Raw genomic sequence first — 20,962 nt, 5'->3', positions numbered from 1 at the left:
AAACTTACGGCTTTGAATTTTTATTTTTTTTCTTTTTATTTTTCGTTTTTGTTTTCTTCAAAATTTTTTTCTATATTCTATTAATTTTTTTTTATTTTTATCATTAATTTTCAAAAAAAAAAAATTTTTTTAGTTTTAATAATTTTTTTTCTTAATTTCTGAAATTAAGTTTGGTGTTTCCTAGTTAGTTTTAATTTAAATTTTTTATTTTAATTCTTAAAATTCTATTCTTTCTTCTTTGTTTACCTGTTTACCACATGGTGCGTTTAATCTTTTTTGGTGTTTTGTGCTGAGGAAAAATAATGGAGAGAGATCACGTGGGTTACTACTCACACTCAAGTAGTGATTCATATTATGGTGGATGGAGGAACTATTAAAATGTTGGTTGGCAAAGCCAAAACCAAAGAAATTTCAATGCTCCATGTTCCAACTACCAAGAACCATCATATTTCTACCCATATCAAGAGTCATCATCAGATATTGAAGCTCCTCAGAAGAAGGGTGTTACGGAAGTAGAAATTTTTAATGCTATTCTTGCCCAAAACAAGCTTATGACTCAGCAATTAAATCTACTTACTCAACAGATGGGTGGCATGCAAGTCTCAGCTATCAACACCCAAAATCCTCTTCAAGAAGTCAATTACATGGGGAGTGCTCCTAGAAACCCCAAAAATGATCCCTATTCTAAGACTTACAATCAGGGGTGGAGAAATCACCCAAATTTTGGATGGAGAGAGCAACCTCAGAGGCCACAAGATTTTAATCATAATTCTCAAGATGGTTCTCAACAGAATAATTTTAATAACCACCAGTTTCAATCAACTTAGCAGGCAAACTCTAAATCCCAAGAAGATTCTAATTGGGAGATGATGATGAGTTTTATGCAGGAAACCAGAGCCTCCATTAGAAACTTGGATGTGCAAATAGACCAAATGAGCAAGCAATTACCTGAGAAGTCTGCAAGTACATTTCCAAGTGATACAGTGGTGAACCCAAGAGAAGACTGCAAGGCTATTCAACTGAGAAGTGGTAAAGTAGCTGGTGCTGAGACCAAGGTCAATGAAGAGTCAGTCGAAAAAGAAGGCCACCAAGAGGAAGAGGTTGAAATTGAGGAAGCTTGCAAAGAGGTGGAAGAATTCAAAGAAGAACACAAAGGAGTGGAGCTTGCAAGACCTCTCCCAAAGCCATCACCATCCAATACAACATTCAAGTGGATAAAATTTCTATCTTTAACCTTTACATTCTCACTTGAATATGGACTACTGGAGACGGATGGTCAACTTAGAGCTCTTTGTGGCATTAAGAGCAAGAGGAAGATGGTTAGTGGTAAGAGTTGTCAAGCAAGGTTCAATATGGTTGCATGCTCCAATTTGAAGTGCAAGGATTGGTGTAGAGCTAATTTGAATGGGTCTAGAAAGTTGTTTGGATATCTCTGTGAGAATTCAGATTGCTTGCCACCCGGTGGAAACAATGGTGATACATAAGAAAACGGGTGTAAAAGCAAGGTTTGGGACCCTGGAATTCATTCTCACAATCAACACTCTTGGGGCTTTGTCACTTGCTTCAACTTGCTCAAAGGCGTTATGCGCCTAGTTTGGGATCCCGGTAGCCATTGGAATTACAAACATTGGTGGAGATTCCTGGATCAGTACAAGCACAAGCCACCATGACAAGAAGCTCACAATATGTCCAACTTAAGGACTTTAACTAAAAGTGCTTGGTGGGAGACAACCCACCGTGGTATGATCGTTTTTTTTCATTCTTAGTTGTTTTCGTAGTAGTAGTTTTTACTTAGTTGATTTTTATTAAGTTCTTACTAATTTTCTTATCATGCAGCTATTTTATCACAGGAACCGAACACCTCAGGCTAAAAGAGAGAGAGGCACACGACGCGATCGCGTCATTGACGCGAACGCGTCAATCATGTGTGCGTGAAAAATAAATTTGAACAGAGAGTTGCGCGGGAGTGGCGCAAGAATTATGCCTCTAGCACAAACAAGCCCACGCGGACGCATGGCTCACGCGACCGCGTCATCCATGATTTTTGCCACTTCACGCGATCGCGTCATCCACGCGGACGCGTGACCCGAAAAATCGACATAAAAGGTGTCTGGACAGAGAGTTAAGCTGGCTTGAGGCAAGAAGTGTGCTAAAAGCACAAATTTGGTCACGCGGACGCGTGCCCGACGCGTCCGCGTCATGTGCATACATGGCCATCCACGCGGACGCGTGCCTGACGCTAACGCGTCATTATGAAGTATGCGCGACGTACGCGATCGCGTCATTGAGGCGAACGCGTCGCTTGCGCCGCCCAGTTTTCTTTCTCTCTCTCTCCCAATCCTAATTCTCTCTTATTCTCGTATCCTTTTATTTTTTCTTTCATTCTAATATTTGTCTCTTCTATTTTCAGTTCTTCTTTGCTTGAGGACAAGCAAACCTTTAATTTTGGTGTTGACGCTTCGCTTAGAAGTTTTCTGTTTATTCCTATGGCACCAAAAAGGAGGCGAATCATCTTCACTGAGGAGCACAACCTGAAGAATAAATGACTGCTAGGATAACTAAGGTGGTTGAGTTCCTTTCATTTTTTATTCCTCCCCTCTTTTTCTATGTTATGTTCTGGTTTCCTGTTATTTTGCTTTATTTGTTGCATGATCCTTTATTAGTTAGAATCCTATGACTAGTTTAGTTTTTCTATTGCTTTAATTCTGAAAAGATGTCTCATGTATTACTCACTGAGCTTAAATTCAAATAAAAAATACAGGAGTAATATAATGCATGAGAAAGTGGGTCTGTATTGAATAATAGTCTTATTTACTTAAATGTGGTGGTATTTTCTGTGATTCTGAATGCATGACATGAACAGTGCATATTTTTTGATAGTGAAGTTTATGAATGTTAAAATTGTTGGCTCTTGAAAGAATGATGAAAAAGAAAAATATTATTGATAATCTGAAAAATCATAAAATTGATTCTTGAAGCAAGAAAAAGCAGTGAAAAACACAAAGCTTGCAGAAAAAAATATATATATAAAAAAAAGCAAGCAGAAAAAGTCAATAACCTTTTAAACAAAAAGGCAAAGGGTAAAAAGGGTCCAAGACTTTGAGCATTGATGGATAGGAGGGCCCAAAGGAATAAAATCCTGGCCTAAGCGGCTAAATCAAGCCGTCCCTAACCATGTGCTTGTGGCGTGAAGGTGTCAAGTGAAAAGCTTGAGACTGAGCGGTTAAAGTCGTGGTCCAAAGCAAAAAGAGTGTGCTTAAGAGCTCTGGGCACCTCTAACTGGGGACTCTAGCAAAGCTAAGTCACAATCTGAAAAGGTTCACCCAGTTATGTGTCTGTGGCATTTATGTATCCGGTGGTAATACTGGAAAACAAAATGCTTAGGGTTACGGCCAAGACTCATAAAGTAGCTGTGTTCAAGAATCAACATACTGAAATAGGAGAATCAATAACACTATCTGAATTCTGAGCTCTTATGGATGCCAATCATTCTGAACTTCAAAGGATAAATTGAGATGCCAAAACTGTTCAGGATTGCAGTTGTAAACCCCATTATAAGAAGAAGACATGGGCTTAATCGAACTCTCATTCTCATGCAAATTCACATCCTAAGCTTATATTAGTTTTGGTTGCTTGAGGACAAGCAACAATTTAAGTTTGGTGTTGTGATGCATGAGCATCTTGTCTATCTTTTCCTAGTGAATTTGCATCTAATTTGTTGAGTTTAATTAAGAATTAATTATATTTTAGCCACTATGGATGCTATTTTGAGTTTTGTGCAATTTTATTTATTTTAGGTAGCATTCGGATGGATTTGATGAAGTTTCTGCAGAGAAAGAGAAGATGCCAAAGAGATGACCAGCGAATACCGATGCGGACGCATGGCTTACGCGACCGCGCGGAATGGAGGAAATCGCAATGACGCGATCGCGTGCCTGACGCAATCGCGTGGACTGGAATCTGCACAAATGACGCGAATGCGTGGACGACACGGACGCGTCACATGAGCGATCTGCAAAATTGACAGAAAACGCTGGGGCGATTTCTGGGCTATTTTGACCCAGTTTTCAGCCCAGAAAACACAGATTAGAAGCTGCAGCATGGGCAATTCAAGTGGTCCCCATCCATCCATTGAAGATTTGATTATTTAAATTAATTCAAATTTAAATTCAAATTTTAATTCTAGGAAAAGATATTATTTAATTTTTAGTTTTAGATATTAGATTTCAAATTAATTAGAATTAGTTATAAAAAGGGAGACTTCTCTCCTAGTAGAGAGGTCCTGGGGGAGATTCCACCTCATCCTATCAGGGGAATATAATTGACTATCCTAATTTTCTCTCTTTTCTATGAGCAACTAAACCTCCACTGTTAAGGTTAGGAGCTCTGTCTATGGATTAATTTTATTGCTTTTTCTATTTTAATTTATGTATGGATTTATAATTTAAGAATTATTTTCGCTCCTTACTTTATGAATTTGGGTGGAACGGAAGTATGACCCTCTTTCTATTTGAGTTCCTGTAAAACTTGGAAAAGCTCTTTACTTGAACAACAGCTTGAAAACAATTTCTCCTAAATTTTAATTATTTGGACTTAACGGGATACGTGACATATAATCCTTTTATTTTTGGGTAATTAGAGTTTTTGTGGCATATAATTTGAAATTTGATTTTCACCCTCTAATTGGAATTAATTGACCAAGAAATTGGCTGTTGATGAATTTTAGAGGAGACTAGGAAGGTCTAAGGAATTAGGGTCTAGTCACATATAGTTTGCCATAAATTAAATCCTACATGATTAAAATAGTTAGTAAGAAAAATTAATCTGGAAAATAGATAACTCTGAAACCTTAACTATCTTCTCCATATATTATTCCCAACTTAATTACTTGCCCTTCTTCAATATTTTTGATATTGTTTAATGTCTTTTATACTGCATCTCAACACCAATTTTTGTTTGTCTAACTAAGCCTATCAAACACTATTGTTGCTTAGTCCATCAATCCTCGTGGGATCGACCCTTACTCACGTAAGGTATTACTTGGTACGACCCGGTGCACTTGCCGGTTAGTGAGTGTGGTTGTAAAATACCGCACCATCAGTATACCCAAGATCTCGACCTATTCAACAGAGAAGACAAAAGCTCGGTCCTGAACGGGCTCAAGTGGTCGAAGAACAAGTACAAGCCCTTTTAGAGGCCGGCTTTATCAGAGAAGTCAAGTATCTGGCCTGGCTGACAAATGTAGTGTTAGTCAAGAAGCAGAACGACAAGTGGAAGATGTGCGTTGATTACACCGACTTGAATAAGGCGTGTCCAAAAGACCCATATCCTCTTCCAAATATTAATATCCTATTAGATTCCAGCTCGGGATATCAATACTTGTCGTTCATGGATGCATATTCGGGATATAATCAAATTTCGATGTATAGACCGGATCAGGAGAAGACATCTTTCATCACGTCTAGAGCAAATCACTGCTATGTGGTCATGCCCTTCGGGTTAAAAAATGCAGGAGCCACATACCAGAAGCTGATGAACAAGGTGTTTGCACCTCACCTTAGAAATTAAATAGAAGTATATGTGGACGACATGTTAATAAAAACCAAGGATGAGGCCAACCTCCTGACCGACCTCTCACAAGTCTTCAACACCATAAGGGCGCACGGGATGAGATTGAATCCTGCAAAGTGCACCTTTGCCGTAGAGGCTGGAAAGTTTCTAGGGTTTATGCTAACACAAAGGGGATTGAAGCTAACCCCGATAAGTGTAGGGCAGTCCTGGAAATGAAGAGCCCGACCTGTTTAACGGAGGTCCAGCAGCTGAACGGCCGACTTGCAGCTCTCTCCAGATTTTTAACAGGATCAGCATTAAGATCCCTACCACTTTTTTCTCTACTAAGAAAAGGATGCCAGTTCAAATGGACTCCTGAATGCGAAGAAGCTTTCTAGGAGTTCAAAAGGTTTTTGAGCCAACCTCCCGTTCTGACTCGACCTGAAATCGGGAAAGAACTCGTCCTGTATTTGTCTGTAGCTGAAAAGGCTGTAGCATTAGCACTAATACGGGAAGATGAGGTCGGGCAGCATCCTGTATACTTCACCAGTAAAGTTCTACAAGGCCCTGAGTTAAGGTATCAAAATCTCGAGAAGTTTGCGTATGCCCTAATAGTGGTGTCTCAAAGGCTACGGCCTTATTTTCAAGCTCATATAATAAAAGTTCGAACGAACCAGCCCATGAAGCAAATTCATCTAAAAACAGATATTGCGGGCAAAATGGTTCAATGGGCTATAGAACTATCCGAGTTCGACTTAAAGTATGAAACTCGGACAGCGATTAAAGCCCAGTGCCTAAGCGACTTGATGGCAGAATACGCGGGAGATCAAGAGGAGGTCTCCACAACTTGGGATTTGTATGTGGACGGCGCTTCCAATAAAGTCAGAAGTGGCACAGGCATAATACTGGTCAACCAAGAAGGAACCCAAATAGAGGTCTCCCTAAAATTTGAATTCCCGGCCTCCAACAATCAGGCAGAATATGAGGTCTTGATTGCCTGGTTGAAGCTTGCAGAAGAAGTCGGTGCGACCAAAGTAGTGGTCTTCAGTGACTCTCAAGTGGTGACTTCTCAAATTAATGGAGAGTACCAGGCTAAAGACCCAAATATGAAAAGGTACTTGGAAAAAACTTTGGAGTACCTTAGGCGATTCTAAGAGACCGAGGTCAGTCACATAAATCGGGATCTCAACAGCAGAGCAGACGCCCTCTCCAAGTTAGCAAGTACCAAGCCAAGGGGGAATAATAGAAGCCTGATCCAGAAAACTCTCCAAGAACCCTCGGTCACGAAAATAGAGGCTAAATAAGATGTCCTAGAGGTATCCGGCTTGGACCTCGGGTGGATGACCCCATTATTCGAATAAATAAAATTCGACATCCTACCCAAAGAGAAAAAAGAAACCAAGAAAATTCGAAGGGAGGCACAAAGTTACACCTTGGTGAAAAATATCCTCTATAGAAGAGGAATATCCACACCATTGCTGAAGTGTGTCTCGACCTCAAAGACAATCGAAGTTTTGGAAGGAGTGCACAGTGACATCTGCGGAAATTATCTCGGAGCAAGGTCTCTAGCCAGAAAGGTTATCCGAGCCGGGTTTTACTGGCCGAGCTTGCAAAAGGATGCTACCGACTTCGTAAAGAAATGTCAGCCATGCCAAATGCATGCCAACTTTCATGTCGCTCCCCCCGAAGAGCTCATCAGCATAACTTCTCCATGGCCTTTTGCAAAATGGGGATTAGACCTACTCAGACCCTTTCTCCAAGCGTCTGAACAAGTAAAATACCTCATAGTGGGAGTAGACTACTTCACAAAGTGGATTGAAGCAGAACCCTTGGCCACCATTACAGCTCAGAGAAGTCGGAAGTTCCTCTACAAAAATATCATTACCAGGTATGGAATTCCTCATTCCATCACCACGGACAATGGAACCCAATTCACCGACTCTATATTCAGAAACTTGGTAGCCAGTATGAAGATCAAGCACCAGTTCATCTCGGTGGAACACCCACAAGCAAATGGGCAAGCCGAGGCAGCTAATAAAATCATACTGGCCAGATTGAAGAAAAAGCTTCAAGATGCAAAGGGGGCTTGGGTCGAGGAGCTCCCTCAAGTGTTGTCAGCCTATCGAACCACACCTCAATCGGCTACTAGAGAAACACCCTTCCGACTTGCTTATGGCATAGAAGCCATGATACCAGTTGAAGTCAACAAGCAAAGTCCAAGGGTGAGATTCTATGATAAAGTCGGCAATCTCAGAGCACATAAAGAAGAGCTCGAACTACTCTTTGAAGTCCGAGAACAGGCCCAGATAAGGGAAGAAGCGCTCAAACAAAGGATGACGAGTAGATACAACAAGAAAGTCATTCGTAGAAACTTCACCTCAGACGACTTGGTCCTAATTAGGAATGACATAGGTGTAAGCAAATCAGGCGAAGGAAAACTCGCCGCCAACTGGAAAGGGCCATATAAGATAAGTGAAGTCCTTGGAAAGGGATATTACAAGGTATCCGACTTAAGCGGCGCTGATCTCCCCAGATCATGGCATACCTCCAACATGAGGAGGTATTATAGCTAGAAGCGAACTCCACTCTCTGATGTACTCTTTTTCCCGACTTCATGGTTTTTTCCCAAAAAAGGGTTTTCTTGAAGGGGGTTTTAACAAGGCATCAAAGCGGGGACTAAGGGTTAAAAGTTTTAAATCCCTTAGTAGCTAAAAATAACTCTTGTAAAAGTTATCTCCATCAATCATTTATTTCGTCTCTTTATAATTCCATTAGTATTATTATCCTACAAAACGCACCAATTTAAGCTCGAAAAAGCGTGAAAATTCCATGACCGACCTGAGCGGTCGGCGAGATAGAACGACGAGGTACAAGTCGGTGTAAAGAGGTTACAAAAGATGATCATGATAACTCGGGAATAATACCTAACGGCTCACAAGTCGGAAAGCCCGAAAAAAACAAAATGCATCGCAAAAATAACCTAAGATATGAAAACAATTCAATAAACAAAATTGAATATGTAAAGTCAAAATAATGGAACACAAAAAGAGATACGAAAATTCCTCAAAAATAGAAGAGAAGGTTTTCTCAAAATTACCCTACAAAAAAGTTTTCGGAAGAGTTATAACTTAGAACAGTTCATATGACGAAAAACCGGGAAGATTAAAACAACAAAGGGTATTTTCGCAAAAAGCCTTATACAAAATCAGTCAACAAAAATTATTTTTTCCAAAGATAAAAAACCCCCGCAAACATACATAATCAAAATTTTTTTGTTAAAAGGTCCTTATCCAAAAAAGGACCAGCAAAACAAATAAATTTTGTTAATATCCCTATTAAGGGACAAGTGTTAGAAGCCACCACAGAAAACAAACACATAAAAAATAAATTGTTCAAAAGAGGCCCACAAGCCCGGCCCTAGTAGCTGGAAATCATTGTGAACCAAGGAAAAGATTAGAGTCATCAAAGGGAGTGGAAGTCGGGTCTACTGCAGGAGTCGGAAGGGTCTGAGGGATCTCTTCGGGGGTAGAAGTCAGAGCTTCAGAAGAACTCGACAGGAATCTTTCCTGTTGCTCCACCTCACGAGGAGGAGACTCAACAATATGATACCCACGAGTCTTCAGCTCGGAATTGGCTTCAGGACGAGGAGGAGAGACAATTGCCCCATCAATAACAACTTTGTCAGGATGGAGAGGTGAAAGGTCCAAGTCTGGAGCGATAACTCCGACTTGTTCCTTGAACACCCTAAAAGCCTCCTCCGAGCTCTCAACAATAGAATCCTCCAAGTCCTTATAGGCCTCTCGATTTAGCTCCAGCTGCTTCTGCAAATCAATATTCTCAGAAAAAAGCCTAACATAATTTTTCTCCGCCTTCTCCTTCAACCCCTCAACCAGTGCACATTGGGTCATTAGCTTTTTCTCCCTATCCTGGAACCGAGTGAGCTCCTCTTTCAACCAGGAATTCTCCTCCTGTAGCCTCTTTTCCTTTTCCTGATATAGGACAATCCTCACCTGAAGATCCTTTATGGATTTTTGAAAAGAACTCAAGGAAGTTTTGTCCAGTGTAGGCCCCAACCGTCCAAATTCCCCCCTCCCCCCCGAGCAAGAATCTGAAGATAGTTACGCAAGGAAGTATCATCCATAGAAATTTGACTAAAAGAAAGGATGTGCTTCCTTGCAAACTTTGGACCATCCAAGTTGGCCTCCCCAACAGTGGAAGAACCAGTCTCCGAGGTCTTCCGCTTCTTCTTTTCAGGTTCGGCGGAGGGCTGAACGAGTGAGGCAGGAGTAGGAGGAGGAAGAGAAAAAGTATGAATAGGGTTTTCCAGAATAGGGCGAGAGGAGGAGGTCTCTAAACCCGAATCTCGGAGAGGAGGAGTGCCAGAAGCTCCGACCTTCGCAGCATTAGCTCGGGCGCGGGCCTTCCTCTTTGCTTCTTGCACCTTTTGATAAGCAATACTTGATCCACTCTTCACCATTTATGAAAGGAAGACCAAAAGTAATTAGTATACAAGCCATATAAATACTAGTCGGAAGATATCACAAATAGCGACAAAATAAACAAAACAAAAACTACCTAGCTGGGCCCGCACAAAACTCGGAGAGCCTAGAAGGAACTTCTTGGTATCCAGGTTTGGAGCACGCCCCCTAAGACTCTCGAAAAAATTCAACAATAGCCTCCTCTACCCATTCCAAGTCGGTTAGACTATATTTTTCTAGAGGGGAGGCCTCCAACCAATACAGGAGAAATCGGGGTTCATTGTTATCATTCAAGTAAAAAGGGTGATAGCCCTCTACAGCCTGGACCTTAAAGAAGAAGTTTTTAGAGTCATGAAACGACTCATCAAAGATTGAAAAAATCTTCCGACCCTGAATAGCTCGGAAGGATACCCACTGTTGCTTGTTATTTTGAGCACTAAATGGTTTTGTCAGATGAAAGAGATAGAAAAAGATCTTTAAAGAGGTCAGAAAATTCAGCTCTCGGCTGACAAGTTGGTAAATCTTAATGAAACCCCAAGAGTGAGGATGAAGCTGGGTAGGAGCTACCCTGCAATGAGGCAATATCTCCACCTCGAAGTCAGAGAAAGGAAAAGTAACCCCTAAGCGGATGAATAGACAATCGTACATAAAGAAAAATGAGAATCAGAATCAACAATCCTCTCACAACAAACCCGGTCCTCAGGATTCAGGGCCACTAATTCATATTTGGGCTCGTCATTGTCAACACTACAAATCCTATGGTGCTTCCTAAGCTCAGTTATAAAAACATCATCTACTAAGGGATGCTCATATAAAACGGAAGAATTTACCCATCGCGACAAAGCTTCAGGAACACGGGAAGACATTTTCAAAAATAGAGAGCGTAGATAAAAGCAGTAAAACCTACATAGCACAAAAGAAAAAGAAACCATCAAAAAATAGGGTTCTAACAACAAGGCAGTCCTTTCAGAGCAAATAAAGAAAACAACCAGCAAGCAGTGAAAGAAATAACTTCTCTGAAAGAAGGACACAAAAATTCCAAAGTTTCTCATTACAACAACAAGAATGCATAAAAAATATACCCAAAAACCCCCCTTCCTAGCGTACAGTACAAGTAAAATACGACCAAAAACAGTAAAGGAAGGCAAGAAGAACTAACCTTCTTCGAAAAAGGGAGGGGTTCCAGTAGCTGACCTGAAGTATCCTCGAGCGAAAAGCCAAAGGGAGTTTTTGAGCAAGAAAGTGAAAGAGCAGGAAAAAAATTTCGAAGAGAAGACGAAAGAAAACAAATAAAGAAAAGGGAAAAGTATTTATAACAGACCAGGGGAATAACAGTAAAATGACGCAGTCATTAAAGAAAAGCGCCGTTACCAATGTAACTGCCCCCACATGTAAATGCAAAATTCCAAACAGAAGCGACGTTTGATTAGACACGACGGTTAAGAAATTCAAAATCACGTCAGTTTTAAACTAATATCACGTCGTTTTCCGACTTGAACGAACCTAAGTTCAATCAATACTCGAATCCAACTCATAGCTAAGAGATCGGACTCGAGTAGGGGCACTGTTCATACCCTGGCCCAATATTATGGCCCAGGGCCAAGTAAGCTAAAAAGACCCAATCCAAAGGTTGGCCTTTACCACCTACCCGACCTCCTAAAAAGAGGTCGGGTTCGACACGAGCTAGCAGATAACGCTCATTCAAATAGGTAACTGCCCCCTAAAATCTCTCATCGACTTCTAGAAAAGTTATTTCAACAACCCTAAGATAAAGGGACGGTTATCCACCTTCAAAAGTGGAACTACTCCAATGGTGGTTATTGGATCATCACCTATAAATACACTAATACACTCAAGTAAAACTAAGTTCTAATACTCTCTAAACCTGCTTACCCCCTCGCTAACTTAAGCATCGGAGTGTCTTTGTAGGTACCACCCCCACATTCTCTCACGTACACAACTCGGACTGCGGCTCCCAGACGCTAAAGCAAATCGGAGATCATCTCCTTCTAACGTTTGGGCCAATCTTTCAAGGCCAATGCATCTATCTTAGATTACCTACGTAACAATATATATTAATAATTTATTATTTAAGTTATTCTTATTTTGGATTGTGTGTTACCTGGAGATAAACAATAAAAAAAATGACAACAAGCAATAGACGACAACACAACCAGAAAATTCTAAGATAAATGATCGAATGATTTAGTGGTAACTTAAAAATGGTGAAGAAATGGCGTATTTAGGAGAAAAATAATAGTATGTTTGAAAATTTTTAATGGTGTAGAACTGAATTGAATTCTAGTCAGAATTAAATTAAATTTTAGTATTTGAGATGAATTAATAAAATTATTGAATTGAATTGAATTTTAATATTTAAAATGTTTATCAAATAAATTAAAATTTTATAATAGACAACTTAATCTTTTATTAATATAAAATTATATTTAAATAAGAAATATATTTATTTATTAAATTATATGAAATAATTAAAATACATCTAAAAATATTAAATTTAGAAATATTATTATTAATTAAAAAATTAAATAGTTCTTCATGATTGATTTTAACGACAAACCAACAACAAAAAACAAACATGAATTATCAAGAACCAATAATCTAATGACATAGCAAATTAAAAAAGGTTAGTTATTAATAGTAAATTATAGCAACTAATTCATGTTATTAAAATGGAACAAAATTATGCCACTTTTTACTAGTGTCATGATTGACACAACTTCACTTAAAATATTTAAACGTATTGACAAATGTTTGGTATCATTAATCTAAGTTAAAAACTTAAAATCTATATGTATGTATATTTTTTTAGATATACATATATAGTAGATTTTTCAAAAAAAAAAGTATATATTATATTAAATAATTTGAAAGAAAGGGAAAAAAATGAATGAAGGTGGTGAGAAAAGAGAGAGTGTGTGTTGAAAGGTGGGATGCATTCAGAGAGAGTGAATGAGAAAAGTTAAGAAGTAATTAGATTATAAGCACATTTTAGACATTTTAAGTTTTAAGTAAAATCCCAATAGAATAGAATTCCAAAACAGACCTATTTGGGTTGGAATTGATTTTGAGATAAAACAAGAAATTAAATTAAATTCTATCTAAACTAATTTGATTATTTTTGTTTCAAACACTAGAATTGAATTCAATTTCCATAGGAATTGAATTTTAAGGAGTTTCTAAATACCCTATAAAAAAATGTAGTGATTTTAAGAGGTCGATTTTAACTTATTTAAATATTAAAAAATTTAAAATAATTTAAAATGAAAAAAATTTAAGATTGCATTTAAATTAAATTAAATTAAATTTGATAATACTTTCGTTTGAAATGGGAGAAAATAGATTACTTAAATATATTGATTGAGTAATGGTTGAATTCTTAAAGAATGAAGAGCACTTTTCATAAAATACTAGTGGTATAATCGATTAATTGTGTTTCTCTAGCTACTTTTTTATTGCTGTTAAGTTACATTATTTTTTAAAAGATAATAAAAAATAACAATAATATTATTATATTTGGATTTTTTGACTCAAATTAATTAATCAAATTTGCATCAAAGATCTCATTTCAAAAAATAAATACAACTCTTTTTAAAGTAAAGAATTTTATAATAATATGATACTTCTTTTAACAGATTCATTGAAGTAGAAACGAAAAATATGTGAATGATTGGATGAGTGAATGGTATTTTCTTTAACATGTAAAAATTGATAATTACAAACTTGGTAAATAAAAGAAAGAATAAATATTAAAGTAAATTAACTAAAAATAAAAAATACAAAATGATGATTTGCATAATTTAAAGAAGAAATAATATCTAATAAAAAATATAAAATGCATGAAATAATTAAAGCTCCCAAAATCTGTATGCACTTGTACCTCATTTTTTCATCTTTGTTAGATAACTTAAAAATCTTTTTAAATTGTATGTCAAAATGCTACTTATTTATAAGTGAGTTTCAAAATTTTGTGTATCAAGTACTTATAACCATGTTCTTGGTACTTCGCTCATCATTATCTTCTTTTGCTTCATGCACAAACTTATTTAAACTGATACGTTTATAATAGGTTTTCTTTTCTTCTCTATCGATCGATCTTGGAGTACTTTATCCAATCTTTAATCTAAAGAGGATATTGGCTAGAGTCTTGACTTCTTCTTTCAACAAATTCTCGCATCTCTTCTTGGTTCCTTTGATTGTTTCCCTTTTTGCTTCTCGATGAATGGTTTTAATTTTTTTTTCTTCTATCCTTTTACATAAACAATGGACTTCTTGAAAAATATTAACAAACATGCCTTTAACTAATGATTTTGTCTCCAAAATAAATGAATTCACTCAACTTAAACTCCTTATGATCTGAACGGGCAACTCAAAAACTCTTCTTTTCTCCATCAAAATTGGAAAACTACAAAAAGAAAGTTCTTATTAAATAAAAAATAATTATTTACTCAAATAAATCAAATTACAGAAATTTACCAATATATATACTTAATTGTATTTTCGCAAGTTAAAAATGCAAAAATAATATTTACATTTTTTACGTGGTATATATAACTGCGAAAATAAGCAAAAAAAAATTCATGTTTATTCTTTTAACATGCGAAAATTAAACACAAAAGATGAGCTCATTCTCTTAATAAGTACCAGCAAAAACCAAGAAGAAGAAAAGAGAAATTGTGATTAAAAAGTGTGAATTGGCTGTCAAATAAATGGTAGCAAAAAGAGAGAGAGAGAAAAACTATTCTTATGGAACATAGGTATTTAACGTAACAATAATACTTTGTATCCAAATGATTTCTCTAATCAAGTCTATTCAAGTAATTTACTCTCATGCGCTACGCCACTTATTTATAACAGAGCTTTAAGGTAAACCTTTCATTCTTCAGCAAAGCTTCCATTTTTCGTTCCTCTTCAACATAAAACTTCCATTCTTCATTCCTCTTCTTCAGATTTTCTCTTCAAATTTTTAATTTCGTTCCTCTGTTTTTCGATCTGCATTTACATTCTTCTGAATCGAACAGTGTATTGTTCTTCTTAATTGAATGTATTATTCTTATCAAAACAATGAATGATTCAAGTTCAAATCAGAGCAAGAGAAATTTAGATTATTCTTCTTAATCGAATTAAGTGGATGAGGTTTGATGATCACATTTTTTCAGTTCATTTGTTATTACACAATGGTCTTGTTATGATAATATTTTCGGTTCATTATTCAACAATTTTGATTTAATGCAGGAGTTTCTGAATTTGAATAATGCACATTCTTCGGTTCATTATTATTACACAATGATTTTGTTATCATAATATTTCGGTTCACTCTTCACCAAATTTGAATTAAATAGAATGGAATGCAATTAAATAAAATGATAATGAATAATTTTATCATTCTTTGCTAAAATCAGTATTGTTTATGAATTTGAATTGAAGTCAAATTGAAGGTGTTGAGTGCTTGATTTGGAGCATTTGTGGCTAGACTAGCTGAATTGAAAACTTGGAGCTTGTGGAGGAGAGGGTTTTGAGGTGTTTTGGCTTAGAAAGAAATCGGTCAAGGTATGATTTGATTTCTTATAATTAATATATAATGTTGTGTGAAAATTTATGCTAGTTGCCTTTAGATAGGTTTGAATGGTAAGAATTGGTTAATTGATGTGGTTAGTGAATAACTAAATGTGTATGTATGTATAATTTAATTAGTAGTAAAATTATGGAATGGAGTTGTTGATGGTATATTATTGATATTGATTTGATTAGTAATGATTGTGATAAGTAATTTTGGAATTAGTTTGATGAGATTTGTAATGGCTAGTAGTAGATAATTGAATGTTTAGAAAGTTTGAAGTATGGTATATGCATGTAATATGATGTTGATAATGATTGGTGACTAATTGGTGAAATTGGTAGGTTTATGTGTGGAAATGATTGAATGATATTGCTGAATTTAGGTATTGGAATAATGGCAAGGTGAATTGAAGAGCATGTGATAGCGTGTGAAAGTTTTGGTATGGAATTTTGGTTGAGTGGTTTGGTTTGAATTGAAAACTTTGGTAAAAGTAGAGGTTTTTTATTTTTGGTAAAAGCTTATTTTTGACCAATTTCAGCAGGCCATAATTTGGCTTTCGGATTCCTAAATTTGGTAAAAAATTTTAAATGAAAATTGGGTCCATGAAGTTTGTAACATTCGAAGAACGGATTAAAAATAATTTTTAACGAAAAAACTATGCACGTTTGAAGTTGGGTGTGTAAAACTGATTTTCGCAACTTAGTAGTTTTTTTCTAAAATTTTAATGCATGCGTAAGCGGAAGATCCCATGCGTATGCGAGGATTGGGCTCTGCCTAGTACTCTCGCATACCCAGACGATGCATGCGTACGTGAATATGCAAATTTTAACATTCATGCGTACGCCGTATGATATCCTGTTTTGTAGAAAATGTGATTTTTGAGTTTTTAACCTTTTCTCTAACTTTCCAAACCTCTGTAACACCTGTTTAAGATTTGATAGCTAGTTTTTAGATTTCAGAGTAAGAGCGAACGTACTGAAGAAGTTGAATTGATATTGAGGAAGAATGGATTAAGTGTAATGAGAGTATGATGAGGATAACTGATTTTTGATTTGGGACATGATGAAAATGATTATGGTGTTGAGATGTTGAGTTATGAAGGGGATAATTATGATCATGAGGATGATTAATTGTGATTACGAGGATGATGTGAATGACTATGAGATTGAAATATGATGATGAACGTTTACAATTGAAATATGATGAGGATGGTTAAGAGATCGAGAGAAAGATTATGATTGAGATATGATGAGGATGGTTATGAGATTGAGATGTGTCTACCTGGGTAGTAGCAAGGGTTGTGGTTCGTCCCACTTATTCCGGGTCAGTGATTGAGACACCTGGGCAGTAAGAGCAGTAGTGGTTTATTCTACTTGCTCTGGGTTGGGTTTGTAAATACCCGCCTGGGTAGTACGTAGCAATAGTGCTTCGTTCTACTAGCTTTGGGTTAAGTGGGTAGTATGCAAGGGTCGTAGTTTAGTCCCACTTGCTCCACGATGTGGTATTTCTGTCCAAGGTTAGCTACCGAATATGTCAGGTTTGGATATATAACCGACAGATGATATCATCGGCCATAAGGCAGACATGTATCATATACACTTGTATGTTCTGCTTGAGTATGCTTTGTTTCGGCTTGCCTAATTGTTTAACTGTAATTAACTGCTACTTGTCCTATCTGCTGTACTTGCTATCCATATTTGTGTTTTCCTTGATTGTATTGTATGTGTATGTGTCTGAGAGACTCCTCATGTGGTAGAGGCGTGATGAGGGTTGTTCCACCTAGTGATCAGGAGGTTTGAAGAAAATAGAAGTTGAAAGTTAGATTAGAGCTAGAATCCCTTAAATAGATTACCGATATTTTTGGTTTAAAATAAATTTTAAGCTTAATGTGAGTGCTAGAGTTCTAGGAACGCCTCTAACTTTTCTGGGACCTTATATATTATCTATGTAGGTACCTTAACTATACTAAGAACTTCCGGTTCTCATTCTATACAAAATTTTGTTGTTTTTCAGATGCAAAACGTGAGTCACCTCGCTGAGCATACTGGAGACCTTTTGGAAGCGAAGAACTATACTTTTGGGGCTTAACATTTTTGTTTCTAGTTGTATATATGTATATATATTCTCCGCCCTGTATATATGGTATTTTATCCCTCTTAGAGGTTGACTTGGAGAAACAAGTATTTATTTTGTAGTTTGAGTTATGCTTTTGTGTTATATGTATTTATATATATGTATACTCTAGCCGGCTTTGACTTCACAAGTCGAGTCTGGAGCTTGATACTTATATCTTTTGGAACTCTGATCTTTGTATATAGTTTATCCTTTCCGTTTGATCTTGTTTTTCCTTTATGCGTTTATCTGGACGAGTGTGCTACGATTTTCTATTTCGACTTTGCTTTGCTTCTTCTGCAAGGCTCCTAGTTATAATTTCTCTCAAATATATTTATATATACGTCTTTTTCTTTTAGAGATCGTAATACCTCGCCACCTTTACTTTACGAATTAAGCCTAAGACTCTGTGTGGTAGGGTGTTACAGAGGCAATGGGTCCCCTTATGGCGGACGAGCAGAGCAGTGATGGTGGATGACCTGTGGACGACACAAAGGGACGACGATCAAGTGACGGATGACGACCACGCCACGGACAATGACATGAGAACATGACAGAGGAGAAACGTGGCTAGACGAGAGCTCCGAGAAGAACTTAGGGCTAAGACCCTCTGACTTTTAGACAAAATGCTAAGGATTCTTTTAGTATTTTGGAAATATGGGTGTGTCCTCAATTAGGTATTCTACTCTAATGGTGAAGTATTCATTTTTTAACAAAATATTTTGTTATTTCTAGGGTAAACGCAGATCGGATCGGATCGGATCAGATCGGAATGACTAAAATCTCAATCCAATCACACTAAAATCATCCAATCGGATCAAATCCAATATTTGCGATTTTTAAACTTGGATTCGATCCGATCTGCACATTTGTAGATTGAATCTCAGTATATTCGCAAAACATATAAATATTTTAAAATAAGATAAAATCCCTTTTTTTCACTCTTTTTAAACATGTTTATTTTTAAATATTATTAAACATACTTTTCTTAAATAATAGAAATAAAATAATACAACATATATGATAATTATTAGTTAAAATAAAACATAAAAAGAATATTTATTTATTTATTTATTTTTGCAGATCTGCGAATATGCGGATACCGACATGTAATCCGTAATTCGATCCTATTAGTGTGTAGATCAGATTAGATCCGATCTGATAACCTTGTATATCGAATCTCAGATAAACACCGCAGATATGCTGATTGGATTTGATCCATGGATGCCCCTAGTTATTACAAACGTTTTTGTCACGGACTAAATTGAAAAAAAATTTATAGTATAGGAACCCAATTAAAAAAATATAAAAATCTAATTGAAAATTCAGTAAAACTATAAGGACCTCCAAAAGAATTAAATTTTTTTTTGGGTGTTGAATCATATAAGTAAACTTAAACTTTAGCACAAAAAGCATCCACACACATAAACCAAGTTAGGTAGGTGGTGGTTTTTGGGTCAGCGACTTCAAAACTGAAAATTTTCCGATGTTACGGATCTAAATTATGGTAACCTGAATTTTGACATAAAATAAAAAAATCCCACTATAACTATTAACTCGCTGTGAATATTAGGAGTGTTCGCGGTGTTGTTTGAATCGGTTTTGAGTCAAAAATTCATCCGATTTGAGTATTAATTTTACTTGTGGTGCGGTTTGGATTGGATGATTGTTTTCAAAAAATCCAATCCGATCCGATCCAATTTCAAACGGTTTGGTTTGGATTGGATTTGTGGTTTTATAAATTAAAAAAAATTAAATATACATAACAAGTTTCAACATCAAATTTTAGATAACCAACATTGACATAACAAGTCTCAATAATATCTTAAAACACTAACAATAACATAACAATAGAAATAAAATTACAATTCCACTACGTTACCAACGTAGATTTTGCCAACTCTTGCCAATTTTTTTATTGTGGCCAATGCACACAAGAATTTCTATTTTTGCCAGCTCAAGTACCTTCATAGCACATTTAGTTAAGCCTGTTAAATATCCATGTTCGTTTGGATTTATGAATCATTAATAACCATGTTGTCTTCTTGGAGCTATAATTATTCTTTTGCTCAAGGGGAAGAGTCTTCAATCTTCAACTCTTTCCAGAGGTTATAGGCAAATTGCTACAATCCAGTGGAACATCAAGTTATTTTCCTATTGTGATAGCAATTTTCTGTTTCTATTTATGTTTTAAGATTGGAAAACATAATTGAATTAGCAGAATTAGGTCTCACCTTCAATTGACCAATGGTATACAGAAGTCTGTGTCACAAGACCCAACAACTTGGAACTAATCTATTTCCAAAAAACTACCTGTACATAAAATAATCACATTCCAAAGGGGTTAAATTAAAAGTAAAAGAAACAATTATAACTCAAAGAAACATCTACTTTTTAAAATAAAAGACACAATTATTACTCAATTTAAAGTAATCTAGCTATCTAATTTAGTAAATATTTATAGAAAGCAGCCCAAAGCATATGGTGCCATTTCTTCCCAAAATTTGGTCATAACTGCTTGAAAAATTCGGTAAAAAATACTGTCTTGCAGTTCTATTTCTTTCAGAGTAAATAATTATTTCATTTACTGGGCTTCAGGTGTTCTTTTTATGTTATTGATTTTTTTTTTAAATTGGCTTTGCGATCTTTCTATGTTTTAAAATTTCAATTTTCTTCCTGTTAGTTTTGCTATAAACTAAAACAAATTACTTGTTTGCACTTCCATGTTTTAATATGATTTGTGTAAGCTAATTACAGCACTGCAAAGAGGAGGTTACCGTGTTGGTGGGCGTCCGTTAGAGGGAGTAGGGTCGCAAGCGCGGTGGCGAGCAGGGAGGAGGCCATCAGGTAGCATAAGGTGGCGAGCATTGCTTCCATGAAGGGACGGCGCGACGATGCTGCGGCAGTTGGGGGGCGGCGGGCTTCAACGGCGACGGGACAACGCGAACGATGGACGATGCCGTGACAGCGTGGTGGAGGACGACATGAGGGAGGACGCGCCACTGAGGCACGGTTGAGGAGAGTGATGCAAGGGCGAGAGTGCGGCGCAATGGAGAACGGCGAGGCGAGGGAGAAAGAGGAAACGCCGGCGCTGAGTAAGGTGGCGTTCTCGAAGAGGCAACGTGGGCGCCAAGCAGGGAGGGAGAGAATAATGGGTGGGTGGAAGTAGAAGCAAAATAGAACTAGCGTAAAATTTGAATGGGATTATTCAAATTCTGATTTTTAACTAAATTTCTAATTGATA

General features: G+C 36.7%; 1 long non-coding RNA gene across 1 annotated transcript; it reads right to left on the bottom strand.

Moving 5' to 3' along the window:
* Window positions 1–19,453: 19,453 nt before the first annotated feature.
* On the bottom strand, window positions 19,454–20,909 carry LOC110265277 (uncharacterized). Its single transcript, XR_015884790.1, has 3 exons — window positions 20,496–20,909; window positions 19,953–20,031; window positions 19,454–19,841 (listed from the first exon to the last, which is right to left on the bottom strand). It is a non-coding gene; the product is annotated as an uncharacterized LOC110265277 (long non-coding RNA).
* Window positions 20,910–20,962: the final 53 nt, after the last annotated feature.

This window comes from Arachis ipaensis, chromosome B10 (assembly GCF_059453495.1).
Source record: "Arachis ipaensis isolate K30076 ecotype BB chromosome B10, ASM5945349v1, whole genome shotgun sequence".
Classification (NCBI taxonomy): Eukaryota; Viridiplantae; Streptophyta; class Magnoliopsida; order Fabales; family Fabaceae; genus Arachis; species Arachis ipaensis.
This window is presented reverse-complemented; position numbering and strand designations above follow the sequence as displayed.